Below are 13246 nucleotides of genomic sequence, written 5' to 3' on the forward strand. Positions count from 1 at the left end.
CCCTATTAAAGCGGGGGGCAGCGGGCTGGCCTCTCCTCAGTCCCCGCAGCTCCCGGGGCTGGAACGGGCGGCGGGGATGGCGGAGACGCGTGGCCCCAGCAGCCGGATGGGTCTGCGGGAGCAGCCGGGCTGGGAGGGAGCCGGGCTCTCTTGGAGGCTCATGCTGTGATTTAACATTAAGTACAGCTGAGAAATGTTTGAGTGTTTGCTTTCCAGCCTGGCTGACTGCCTCAAAAACAAGCAAACGAGGTATTCGCTCGGGTAGCTGTCAAAGCAGGCTCTCAGCCCCCGCTAACGCTCTCCTTCTCCCGTCTGACCTTATTAACGCAGCCTGGTTGTTTTGCAAGACGCCTCCTTTGCCTCGCAGCAGCCCACGGCCGCTCCGGAGGGAGCGGAGCTCTGAAACCTCTGGAAGGATCGAAGGGCTCAGTGAAGCACGACCCGAGCCCTGGGAGGCAGCGGGATGCGGGGGCTGAGCTGGAGCAGCAGGACCCTGCCTGCCCTGGGGCTCGTCTTGCAGGAGCCACCAAACGCCCTTTGTGTCACAAACGCAGATCCAAGGTAAAAACACCTGGCATTTGCTGCTATTCCGACTGCTCAGCTGGCAAAATCTTCCCCAGCATTTGGAGGGCAAGCGGAGTGTTTTGCTTAATCACGCTTGCTTTTTGTTTTTCACGAGGGGTTTGCAGCTTCCCTGGGCTGTCCGCTGATGGGTGCGGGGCTGCGCCAACCGCCGGGTCCCAGCCTGGCAGGAGGATGCATGAGGGGTCAGGCCGTGGAAACGGGACAGGCAGAGTTTTGCAAGGGATGCTTTTACATGAAGGCTCCTGGTTGGCCATGGACTGTAGCAGGGGAAGCTGGCGGTGGGCTCTGAAGCGCAGTTCATCCTGTGTTTGTGACTCCTGGAGCACGATCAGCCCCTGGTCCGAGCTGGGAGGAGAAGGTCCTGGGTGGGGACACATGAGGTGTGGATGAGCTGCGGGCCTGGGGAAATTCACTTTGTGTGAATGCTTCCCAGCGCCGAGATGTAGTATTAATTCATTCTGATCTTTTAAGTAAATGAGCTTTCTAATTAGCTTTTTTTTAAAGGGATTTTTCTTGCTTATACTGACTAATATTAAAAACACTAATACGTATTTTATAATGCTAACCACCCGCGAGGAGACCATGCTATCACCCTTGATTAATGCCAGCGTTCATGGCACTGATGTAGCGTCTTCTCTTTATAAATCCCCTTTAAAAATGAAAATACACTGTAAAGCCCAGAGCTGAGGGTCCAGGCTGCCCGCAGGGCTGCTCGCTGCCCGGGATGTGGGCGATGTCCTGGCCGAGGCTGTGTTCCCCTCCCCGCGCCCCCACAGGGGACAGGGCAGTGTGACCGGGCTGCGCTCTGCCTGGTGACATCCCCTATTCATCCTTGGCTCCCTACAGTTTCAGGGCACGCATTTATTTCAGGCTCTAACAGGTTTCCGTTTGTATTCTCCCTTTTTCATTGCCACCCTCTCGAGGCCAAGACCAGCAACAAAAGGCATCATAACAATAAAGCTCAATTGCAAGTTATTTACTTGGCATCGTTGCATCTGCCAAACAACGTTATTAATTCTGTTTCTCAATGAAGGGAATATTCTGCTGATTAGCCATGGGAGCAGCATTTGTTCTAGAAAGCAGCCTTTAATAGGCCTTTAGATCATGCTGTAATTCATATCACTAAGTCAAGAAGAGCTTTTCGTTGATGTGCTTGGGGTCTGTGTGGCTGAGAGCAGACTGGGGGACAGTGGCTCGTGACATGGGACAGGCACTGACCAGCTTTACCACAGGTCAGACAGATGTGATGTGGGCTGTAAGTGCCGTGGGGAAGGAGGGGGCTGCAAGATGGGGTGGGCAGGACCGCGTCGGGGAGGGATGGCGTCACCCTGAGCTGCCGTCCCTGCGAATGCCCCGTGGGGACGTGCCGCTGCGGCCAGCGCAGCCGCGGGGTGACGGCTCTGCCGCTCCCCTGGGGGCTGCGGTGGGGACAGGGTGGGCTCACAGGGCTCTGAAACTGCCAGGGAGAACACGGCAGAGCCCGGGCGGCTGGAGAGCGTGCTTGCTGCGAGAGCGCACCTCTGCCCACAGCCACGCTGCAGCCTCTGCCGGGGCAGGAAAGGGAGTGATTTGTGGTCTCACTGCTCAGTGGGGGTTTTTCGCTTGCCTGTGTTTAATTTTGTTTGGAGATGACGGTGCCTTTAAAAAAAAAAAAAAAATTAAAAAAAATCTCTCATACACTTGAAGAGAAACCTGGGGCTGAAGTTTCCCGGTGCTGCCCTGGCGATGCTCAGCACAGCCCTGCGGTGAGTAGTTAATGTGGGGTGCGATGAGTCTGTGCCCAGGGGCTGGTGTGGACGTTCCCTCCCGCTGCAGCTGCAGCTCGGCATTGCTGCCTCCGCCGTGCTGCTCTCGATCGCGAGCCCTGGCCGGAGCTGCGCTGGGCCCTGGGGTGCAGCACCGGGGTCTGGAGCCCCTGCAGCTCCCCAGCACCCAGCTACAACCCAGCCAGCAGCGCGGCACGTTGCTCCCCGCTCTCAGCACGACTTTCCCTCCCAAGCACAGCGACGCGGCTGTGAGCTCGGCCCTGAGCTCCGCTTTTCTGGCAGGGACCCTGCGGAGCCTGTGGCGGGGCCACCTGCCCGGGGACCCCCCGGGAGCTCTGGAGCAGCAGCCCCGGGGGCCCCGCGGGTGCAGGTTGGAGCCTCTTTCCTCTGCTGGCTGCTCAGCGGGAGGTGAATGCCCTGGGTGATACTGAGGGAGCAGATGGGATTGAATTTCTAAGGGCAAAGATGCATTTGAAAATATTTTCTTGCATCCATTGCTCAGGAATTGTTTGTCTCAAAAGAAATGTGTTAGAACAGAGGAAGAAACAGGGATTTTGCTGTTTTGGCTGCAGGGACTCTGTATGCTAGTAAATTATCAAAAGGGGCCAGGTCCCCCGGAGAGCCCTGGTGTAAGAGATGCTCGGTCTGCCGCTCTTGCCCTCTGTTGCCACGTCTGGCGGCGGGGACAGGGCCTCTCCTCGCTTCCCTGTCTCAAGGAGCAACCCCGGTGAGAAAAAACAGGGGAGATGTCACCAGGCTGCATCTCCTCTCCTTTTGCCTGGGGTTGGGAACCGAGGTGTACGTGCTGTCCTGGGCCGAGGGCAAGGACACGTTCTCGAGCAAGGTGGAGCTGGGCAGGCCGGGGGCTCTGCCGGAGGGGCCGCGTGTCCAGGGGAAGATGGCACAGGGTGGTCTGGGGCTGCAGCCACCTGCTTGGCGTCCCCCCTGCTTGGTGTCCCCTCTGCTTGGCGTCCCCCCTGCTTGGCGTCCCCCCTGCTTGGCGTCCCCCCTGCTTGGCGTCCCACCAGCCCGACCCAGCAAGGCCCGAGCCGCTCCCGGCCCGGCCGCAGCCCCTCTGCCGCCAGGGAGCAGCCGTCACGACCCTCCGGGTGAGCTCAGGGGCGTTCGGTGCCAGCACAGGACCCGGAAGGCTTGGTGGCACGTGGGGCTGCTCCCAAATAACCCTCAGACACCCAGGGAGAAGGTTCCTTGCAGGTAGGAGCTTCCTCAACCTGTGGCTGAAACATTTCGGCTTTGCTCAGTGGGAGCGTTTCGGTGACATGTAGGTGTTTTCCCTGGCTATTCCTGAAGAACTGCTGCGACCTAGTCCTTGAGATGAATATTACATTCACAAAAAGTGTTTTTTCACGAAGTATTTCTTTAATACTGCGAAGGTTTAATGCAGTTTCCAGCGTGTTTCTGTGCAGGAAGTCCGCGTGTTCAGGAATGCTTATGTGATAACTTAAGACGTGTTGCCACGCACGAAGTCCCCGCGGCCGTGTTCCCAGGTGGAGTCACACGTCGTCATGTTCATTTGTTGTGAAGAGGTGATACAGAATCTGCGCTGAAAATGAAGTGATGTCAGCCTGTCTGCCTAACGCGTTGGCGCAAGGTTAGTTCGCTGGTTTATCATCTCCTGAATGATCTGTATTTAATTCCGCATTGCACCTCTCTGCTGACCTTTGAGATCACCTCACGTGGCTACCAAAGGAAGAAATAAATTAGAAATTATTTCAGATGAGGCTGAGATATGTAATCATATCAGTCTCCAAAATATTCACTGGAGGGTCTTCTAGTTCACGTCCCCAAAATACATTCCAGTAATATGTAATCAAATAACGGATTGGGCTAATTTTCCAGGGCTTGTTTTTTCATTTCTTTATTTTGCTGTTGCTGCTGTCTGTGCATCCCTCCTGGTCTTACACTGCATGGTGACACACGCACCACGGGGAAATCCACAGCATCTCTGCCAGAGCTGTGTGTCCTCAGCGCCCCTTGGCTTTAGAAATAAACTAATAAAGGAGTAAAAGGAAATTATGTGTCTAATGAAAAGGATTATTTTCCCACAGGACAGGCTGCATGCGGCCGTTCCCGTAGACACAGAGCATCTCTGAGCCTCACCAAGTGTCAAATGAAACGGGCTAATGAAATGGATTAAGATCTTAATAGCACATTTGATGAGTGAAGCTCTCACCTCCGGGCACTCTCTTGTGCGCGTTGACGGGCGCTGTGGGTGACGGCGGCCGAAATGAGCCTGTTAATGGGGACGGGCCGATTCAGGCTCCTGACGCTCTCCACCAAGGCGAGCGGTTCACCCGGGCTGCAGCCTGTGGGGAAACCAGTCCAGCGAGGGAAAGCGGACTTTTGTCTAGGAAAGAAAACCAAAAAAGAAAAAAAAAAAAGGAGAAATAGTAATTGTTTTATTTGTCAGTTAAAAAAAAATATGACCTGTCTGTCCTTTACTTTGAGGACTTTATTCTGAGAGGGACTAACTTTCTGAGTAGCTTGGGGATTTATGAGTAGAGCTGCTGTGCTAAAGGTATTTGTGGAACCCTGTGAGAACGTACCACAATAATTCCTAAATGCTGGATGTCACCAGTGTCTCGGGCACAGAGAGAAACGCCTCTGCATTAGTGCTGCCTTCTGCTGTAATTAATGCTTCCTGGAGCCACACAAGGGTGAAATCAGTGTCTTTCACTAATTAACATGATTAGGCACAGCCAGTGCCTGCTCCTGCCGTCCTTGAGGGCCCGGAGGAGGACGGGATGGGGCTCGGGGAGAAGGGGCCGCTGTGCCCTGCCTGCAGGTTCGGCAGTGGAGGTTTCAATACGTTAGAGCGGTGTGAACGCCGGAGCATTGCAGGCTGCGTCTGGGGCGCCCAAATAATTCCTTAACAATATTTTAATAATATTTCATATTTCAGTGTCAGGCAGCAAATAATACAGGGCCGTAAACAACTAGGATGCTGTAGGGAGCCAGGAGTTACAAATTACTGACGCAATAAGCTATCATGTTATGTTAAGGAAGGGATTTAAAATATATAAATGAATAAACAAACAGAGCTGGCCTGTTTTGTTTCAGATGGCTACAGGATCCGGGAGATTACCGAGAAAAGGAGTCTGCACGTGGCCAGTCCTGCGCATGGCTGCTGCCTGCTGAGAGCAAGGCTTTCATCACCCCGTCCTGTGAGTTGCCTCTGGTTGGGGCCCTTTATATGGTATTTATCATTTGAAAGCAAAACAGATTAATAGCTAACCCCCTGTCTGCCTTCTACCTCAGCTGTTGTAGCAAAGTGCCTTCTCTCCTGAGTTTTAACTTGTTCTAAGCCCTGATGAAATCTCCAAAATTATGTACGGAGGGGATAGCCAGCATGGGACACACTGTGCAGTAGCATGGCTCCGGGTACGACGCTCCTCCCTGCTGCACCAGCAGCATGGAAGGTGCCTGGGCTGCCCTTGAAGTTTTTGGGGAAATTGCTAAATTTAACAAAGTTGGGGAGGAAATAAAGAAGCCTGGCTCTGTTTTTGCAGAGGCAGATGCCACTGGTCCAGGGTCGCCCCCTCTGGGTGTCTGGGCTCCCGTCCTGGCTGCGCAGCATCTCCTGCATGCCATGCGGCAGTGGTGCCACCGGCCTTGCTCCAGCCGGGTGCCAGCAAGAGCAGGCGGTTTAAACAGGTACAAAACAGCTCTCAAGGAGCCTCAGAAAGTCAAGATTCAGAGTAAAAATGGGTTGGAGCCCAAACAGCCCCTCTGTGCCCCACATTTAGCCCAGGCAAGGGTCCACAGCTGTCCTCTCCAGCCCTGCCAGCATTCCTACAGGTGAAGGATGTTTGGCATTTCCCTGGGGCGTCAGCTGCAGATCGCGGGGGCCTGGCCATTGTTTCGGTCATTTGGCTCACCCTTCGTAACACAATTTAGTCATTGGAGTAACGGTAGCAGCGCCTGATGTCACTGCTGTTTCCATGGCAATGGGCAGATTCCCGAGGCAGGCAGGAGGCGTGCGTCTGTGCACACGTGCGTGCGTCTGTGCACACGTGTGTGTGTGTGTGTGCATGTGTGAGGGTGTGTGTGCACACGGAGAGCACAGGAGCTGCCAGCCCCAGGCCAGAGCCCGCCGATTCCCGAGCCATCGCGCCAGCAGTGCCGACCCATGTCCCTTGCTGGCTGCTAAACGGTACATGGGGAAATTATGGCAGGAGAGGGAATAAACCCAGAGCTGTGACATTGCCCACGGAAGCGGTGCCTCTCCCAGGGGTTCATGCCTGCAGGAAGAACTCCCCACGCTCTGCAGTGGCAGCCTGAGAGCAGAGGGAAGTGACAAGCTGCTTATTAATGACAAATGCCATTAGAAGTGATGTGCAATACAAGGTCAGGCAAGTTATGGCCTAGCTTGTATCATATTTAAGTGTGCCAGCTCTATAAGACTATTTATTCTGCTTTTCTCCCTAAGTGCCAGGTTAGCACAGAAGTGACACCTTGCTGTCCGGAGCTCGCAAGTCTCCAGGTAACCCCCGGGTGCCCCGGGAGCAGAGCCAGGCTGAGCCTCAGGCTGCGGGAACAGCACCGAAAGCCCTGGTTAGGAGCCGAGAGCGAGCGAAGGAGCGTGGCTGCATCCCTGCTTCACAGAGAAGGTCTGCTTGGTCTCTCTCTTTCCTAAATTAACACCCTTGGTGAAGCTGGAAGAGGCTCTCTGCCCAGCCTGGTCAGTTCCCGCTCCCCTGCTGCCAGCCTGCATTAGGGGTTTGGGAAACGCGCTCGAGCCTGCTTGCATCCCAGCAAGGTAAGACGGGCAGGGCAGCCACTTTTCCACCACCTGAGCACTGAGATGTGATTCACGTTGAGGGCAAACTTAGTGAACTGGTGGAAAGCATCTGTCGGTGAGGTACAATGAAGGGAGGGAACGTAATGCAATTGCTTCATTTGAAGCAATTAGAGCAGAGCAAAAACATGTTTTTATAAACGGACTCGATATTGGTAAGTGATGCACGGCTGCTTTTTGTTAGCGCAGAGTCGAAAAGCAATTTTCCTGTGCATTAGGGGCAGTGCCGAGGTCTGACTCGCTTGTGGCGTGGGAACTTTTGGTCTGCGTTGGAACGAGCTGCTCCGTTTCCCGATGAATTTAGAAACAGGCTGCGGGTGAGGAGGGGGAGCAGCGGGCAGCTCCCAGCCATTGCCAGGCTCTTGATAGCACTTAACACAGCTCAGGTCACAGAAATCCTGCCTTGGCAATGTTTGCAGCATTGAGGGGGCGATATTTGGGCTTTGGACCATCCTGTCCTCCTGGGGCATCCTCTGGGCTGGAAACGCTGCTGGGGAAAGGTACAGGGGTCACCGGTACCCGCCGGGGTGCAGCACGGGATGCTCAGGGATGTCATGGCATGTTGTTTAAGTCAGCTCTTGGGAGACAGGTTGTAAAGAGAGCTGGAAGTTAATCCCATTAATCCGGCCTCGGGATCAAGGCTAGGAGAAGATAGTGTGATGTATTCAGTCTGCGGATCAGGAGATAGCAGCAAGAACAAAGCAGCATGAGAGCGCTGCTGTTTCTTCTGGCCCTTCAGAGGTGGGGGCCAAGGAAACTGATACCCCACCGGGGCCTTTTGCATGGCAAAGATTAAGCGCAGGAGTCAGAGAGGATTTAAGCTGTTGCCACAGCAGCGCCTGATAGCCCGAGGTGTTTCTATACCCCGAGAGAAGATTATAATAATAACAATAATGATAATAATGAATAAGGTAATTAATGCTCTAAAATGGCCTGAAAGGCTGATCTGATCACTTGTGTGAGATGTGCAGGAGTGGTTTGTACGTGGTAAGGTCACAGACAGGTCCGGCTGCCTGCAAAGCCATCGCCACCTCCCTCTGCCCACAGCTCCCTAAAGCACGGCTGGTGCGGTGCCAGGCACGGCTGTGCGGGCTGCACCCCTAAGTCCGTGCTGGGAGGCGGATATGTGATGGAGACCCACCTTGGAGAGCTTGTCTGGTGGGGCTGAGCTGCGCAGTGGTGGCTGCTCTTTCACAAGCACACACAGAGTTATTTTGCAAGGGCTGTTGGTGTTTGCAGCCGACGGAGGGCTGGGTGAGCTCGCTGTGCACTAATGGCCCAGCCATGGGCTTCTCCATGGTGAAAACAAGAGGCAAATTTCTGGATAGCATCAGTAGCAAAGGAGGGAGACAATCGCACAGTGAGATCGTTAGCTAGAAAAGAAAATGGGAAGCAAAGTGCTGCTTTTTTTGGGGGCCGTTTCTGTGCCGGGTGTGGGCTGTGGGCACTGTCTGTGGGACAGCAGCTTTGACCAGCAGTGCTGGTGCCTTTGCAGAGCAGGGCTCAGCTCGCACCCAGCTGGGTGCCCGCACTGTGTCGGGCACATTCAGAGCTGGTCTGGGACACTTGTCCCCATCCCATCAGGTGTGTCCATGGCAGCTGCACAAAGGGACACGGCGCACGAGGGGGGCACAAGGCACCTCAGAGAGGCTCTGGGACAGAGTCTCTGCTCCGGGACAGCAGCAGCTTGTGGTATTTATCCAGTCTCCCTTGCTTGCATCTCAGAGAGCCTAAACTGACAGCCCTGCTTTAAAAGTCACAGGCTGCGAGATTAATTGGGCTGTCAATTCTTCTTCCAGCAAATGAACTATCCAGAGAGTCTTTTCCCAGGTCCTATTTTCAGCAGGTGGAAATGTCATTTTAGTGTTTGGGGAGAAATAGAGGTGGGAGCTTTGTGAAAGAGAATTTATATCTTACTTGCTCTGTTTTAAAGCTGAAGCTAATTGGAGCAAGCCTTAATGGCCAAAGAGCTGATGTGTTTCGTTGGTTTGTTATTCCATGGCTGCAGGGTGATCTGAGCCTTAATTGATGCAAGAATTTTCCTGTGGGATGAGGGAAAGAGTGAGACCTCCCACCTAGAAGGAACAGTGGGTTCTTTGGTTTCTAATATACTTTAAATTCAGGTCAAAACATTTCTTGACTCTGGGATGTAAGTACACCAGCCAACCCTTTCTTAACACCCACTTTCATGAACCTGCTGCTGTTACCCTTGTCCTTGCTGCTCACCCAGGACCTCAGCAGCGTTTGGGGGTGAGTGGCCCGGTGGGGACACATGGTTGGTGGGGGTTTGTGCTGAAAAGGGGGGTCCTGGCTCCCCTCCCTCCCCATCACCACCGCAGCATCTTCCTGTGCTCGTCAATACCTGAGCCCAGCAGTCAGTGTGGCTCTTCACATCCAATCTGTTCATATCTAACTAGAAATTAAGATTTATTAGCCTAAACGCAGTTCCATTTTGAACAGCCCACTAACCTTTTCCTCTTGAATCTTTGCTTATGTCTTAAAAATCCACTTTTGGTATAAGACTGTCAGATTTAATCCTTTTTAAATATCCTTTTCCCTGGTGAGGCAGCAAGATTTCCCAGGCAGACTCAAAACTTGCAGATAAGATTTTACTGGAATAAGACATCCAGATGAAATGAAGTCTCTATTTAAGCAGCCTTTTGGGGGGTATCCCACTTTGTCCATGTTAGGGTTAGGGTCATTAGGGGCAACGGAGAACTCCCAGCAGTGGCTCCTTGACCTCAGCTTGCACAGCGGGTGCTTTATCCCAATTAGTCCTCATCCCCAGGGACACAAAAACAAGAAATTATCTCTCCAGAACTACTAACGTGAAACACCGAGGTTTGTTTAATAAATCACATTCACCTACAGAGACAAGACACCCTGTGGTGTTGCACAGAGAACTGCAGCAAAGCCCCACAGCACCCCATGCTCCTGCAAAGCAAAGTCCTAGTGAGGAGCTTGCCATTTCACCCCCATTTCAGGACAAGTGTTTTGCTTTCAGACATGACAGCAGCTGAGGGATGCCCAGCCTGGGGGTTAAACCAGTCTCAGGTGTCCGTGCCAGTCCTGGCACTTGCTCTTGCAGGATCTTTATGCCTATAGAGCAGCTCTGATGAGACCGGGGACATTCAGGATGCATTTGTGCTGTCGCCTGGATTTGCCGAGTCCCAGGCTAAGTTTTGGCTCAGCCCAGGCCGGGGTGCTCAACCCCCCAGATTTGGGCCCACAACCTGGGACCAGGGGATACAGGACGTGCTTTTGTAGCGAGACCTCAGTTCCAGCCATCTCCGCAGCATGAGGACAGGACAAGGCACAAAAGCCGAGCAACCACATTATACTCCCCCAGATTAAAGCCACTCTCTATGTTCAATGGGAAGACAAAAAAAAAAAAAAGAAAAAAAAAAAAAAAGAGGAGGATTTGGCTAATTAGGCAAGAGCAGACCTCTTGTTGGCCTCGGCACTGGACCCCGTGGGGCAGTTGCTGCGAATAGCCTTGTTCAGCCAGGCAGGTTCAGACATACCCTGGGGGAGCAGGAGAGCCGGCGAGCCTCAGGTTAACAAACTGGTTTAAGGTACGGGAACACAGCAAAGAAAGCAAAAGCCATATTTCTGCTCACCTTTGAAAACAGGGCTGCTGCCAGTAAACTCTGCTGTAAAGCAGTTTGCTGTCCAAGGATGAAATTGCTAGATGAAAGCATTGTGTGTTATTTTTGCTTCAAGTACAACTGTTATCATTTAAAGTGATCTTTAGTGCCTACTTTTGACATCCTCTTTTCAGCCTTGCAGACTTATTTTCATTGGCCTGAAGAGTAAACCTGGCTATTTCCGAGCCGAAACAGTTTTCTGGTAGAAATTGCAGCAAGGTCAAAATTAAGGCTAATACAGTATTGTTTGCAACTGTTATAGAGAAATTGTGCTCAGATGAAAACAAACGTAATGAGGGCTCAAGAAAGCAGCCAGAAAGTTACAGCTCAAACTGCTATATCTTTTCATTACACCAGCAGTGCTCCCTTTGAGCTGCCCGTCAATTTAGAAGTCAAAAAAAACCAGGGGGGAGAGGTCAATAAAAACAAGGGAATGCAAAGCAGTGAGACGGGGCTCATATTTAGATTAGTGTCCAGCTCGAGATAATTACACCTTCATCACTGTGGCACTGGCAGGGTTCAGGAAAAGAAACGCCCCTCATTAACACCCAGCTGCTCTCCTTGAGGTCACAATGGGTATATTTACATCAAAAGTAAAACATGACTGAGTCATTTTGGTCCGATGGCAGAGCAGACGACCAAAGAGGTGACCCTGCTGCAATTAGGAGGTGATATCCTCAGCTCTAAAAACCGCGTCCTGGCTGGGCAGCAGATCTGCTTTCTGATGCTCAGCTGAACCTGAAAGTGAGGGCAGAGGGTTTCTGTGGTGCTTGCTTTTAGAAAGTTTCCATGAGGGGAAGGGCAGTGAAACACTGAGCAGTCGCTTCCCAGAACGGCGGCTTCCCTTGGCTGTGCAGAGCTGCCCGGAGCAGGGCGGATTCGCCCAGCGATGCTGCAGGCTCCGGAGGGGCAGCAAGGCAGCTCGGCCAATTTTAAAACGTGCCTCTTTAGTGCAAACAGAAGAGAGCATCCATCATCTTCAGCTGGGACAAAAACATGCCCTCCTTCTTTCAATCACACCTGCCTGACCCTTCCAGATTGCGAGCCTTTCCTGCCCACGGGAGGATCTGCTTTCTCTTTTCTCACTCGGTTTAAATTCTCCTCCTTGGAACAGTGACATCTATACCAACATTAAAAATGTTCTTATTCCTTTGCTTCTCACCCCGATTTCCTGTGCTCCTCATAGCATCTTCTTCACAGACACCTTCCCCAAACTATTGTTTTCTTATTTTTAACAGCTGTCAGGCTAAACTTCTGGCGAAATTGTTTCCTTCACTGTTTCTTAAACACTTCTTAAAGAGCTCTTTAACTTTCCATTCACAATCGTGTAATTATTGTTTTTTCCATCCAGTCAGTTTTGCTGGTAATTTCCCCGATTTACGCTGGCCCTTTTGCAACACCCAGTAGCTGTCAGCAGCTGGGGCTGCCCTCGGCTTGCTCACACAGACTATAGTCAGGTCACGGTCACTACTCCCTGAGCTATTACCACTTCTTCAGCAATTAAATCATTGCAGCAATGCAGCATCCTCTTGCATCCAGCTTAACAGTCTGGAAAAGTCTGTCTGAACCCTTGGGAACCTCCTGGCGCTCCCCTGGTCACCCATAACCTGGTGGAGGTTTCGCCACAGCATCACCATCCAGACCCCGCAGGACAGAGGTTGCTGGGAGCAGGTGCTGATCTCTGCTTTAGCTCAGCAGCCTTTTTTTTTTTAATACCAAAAAAACCCCAAACCAAACAATAACAACAAACAACCCAAAACAAACAAAAAAACCCCAAACACCACCAAAAAAACCCACCAACTGAAACTCAACCAGACCAACAAAACCAAACAAAAAACTCCAAACCAACCAACCAACCACAACAAAAAGAAGAAACCTCAACAAACTAAATTGCCGGATGATGCCACATGAATGAATGGTCGAAAGGTTTTTATTACAACATTTTCCTCCCAGTGTAACCCCAGCAGATAAACCTTGAGGCTTTCAGGCACATCTAATGCCGATTGCACCATCTTCGTGGCATAAACCAGTAACACAGCAGGGCAGGAAATATTTCCCAGCTGCTGTATAATTCTCTTACAACTAGAAAACAAGCAGCCAGGCCCCATTTTCTCATTTACCCTAGATCAGCTGCAATCCTTGACACAGGCTCCTGCATTGATGTTGTACAGAATGGCTGTTAAGTATTTTTGTTGCAAGATTGCAAGAAGAGTGATTTATAGCTCAGGGATTTAGTGACATCTTTTTCTTGTTAAATCATTTATTTCTCACCCAAGGTGGAGGACTTGGAGTCTTCCTGACAAGAAAAAAAATGCTTTTTATATTTCCTTTTTTCTATAGCATCGTACAAATTTCTTTTTTCTACATTGCATTTTCAGTGCAGAACTTCTGCTGTGCTGGGCAGCCCAGGACAACCTGCTCCTCAGAGC

This window comes from Caloenas nicobarica, chromosome 20 (assembly GCF_036013445.1).
Source record: "Caloenas nicobarica isolate bCalNic1 chromosome 20, bCalNic1.hap1, whole genome shotgun sequence".
Classification (NCBI taxonomy): Eukaryota; Metazoa; Chordata; class Aves; order Columbiformes; family Columbidae; genus Caloenas; species Caloenas nicobarica.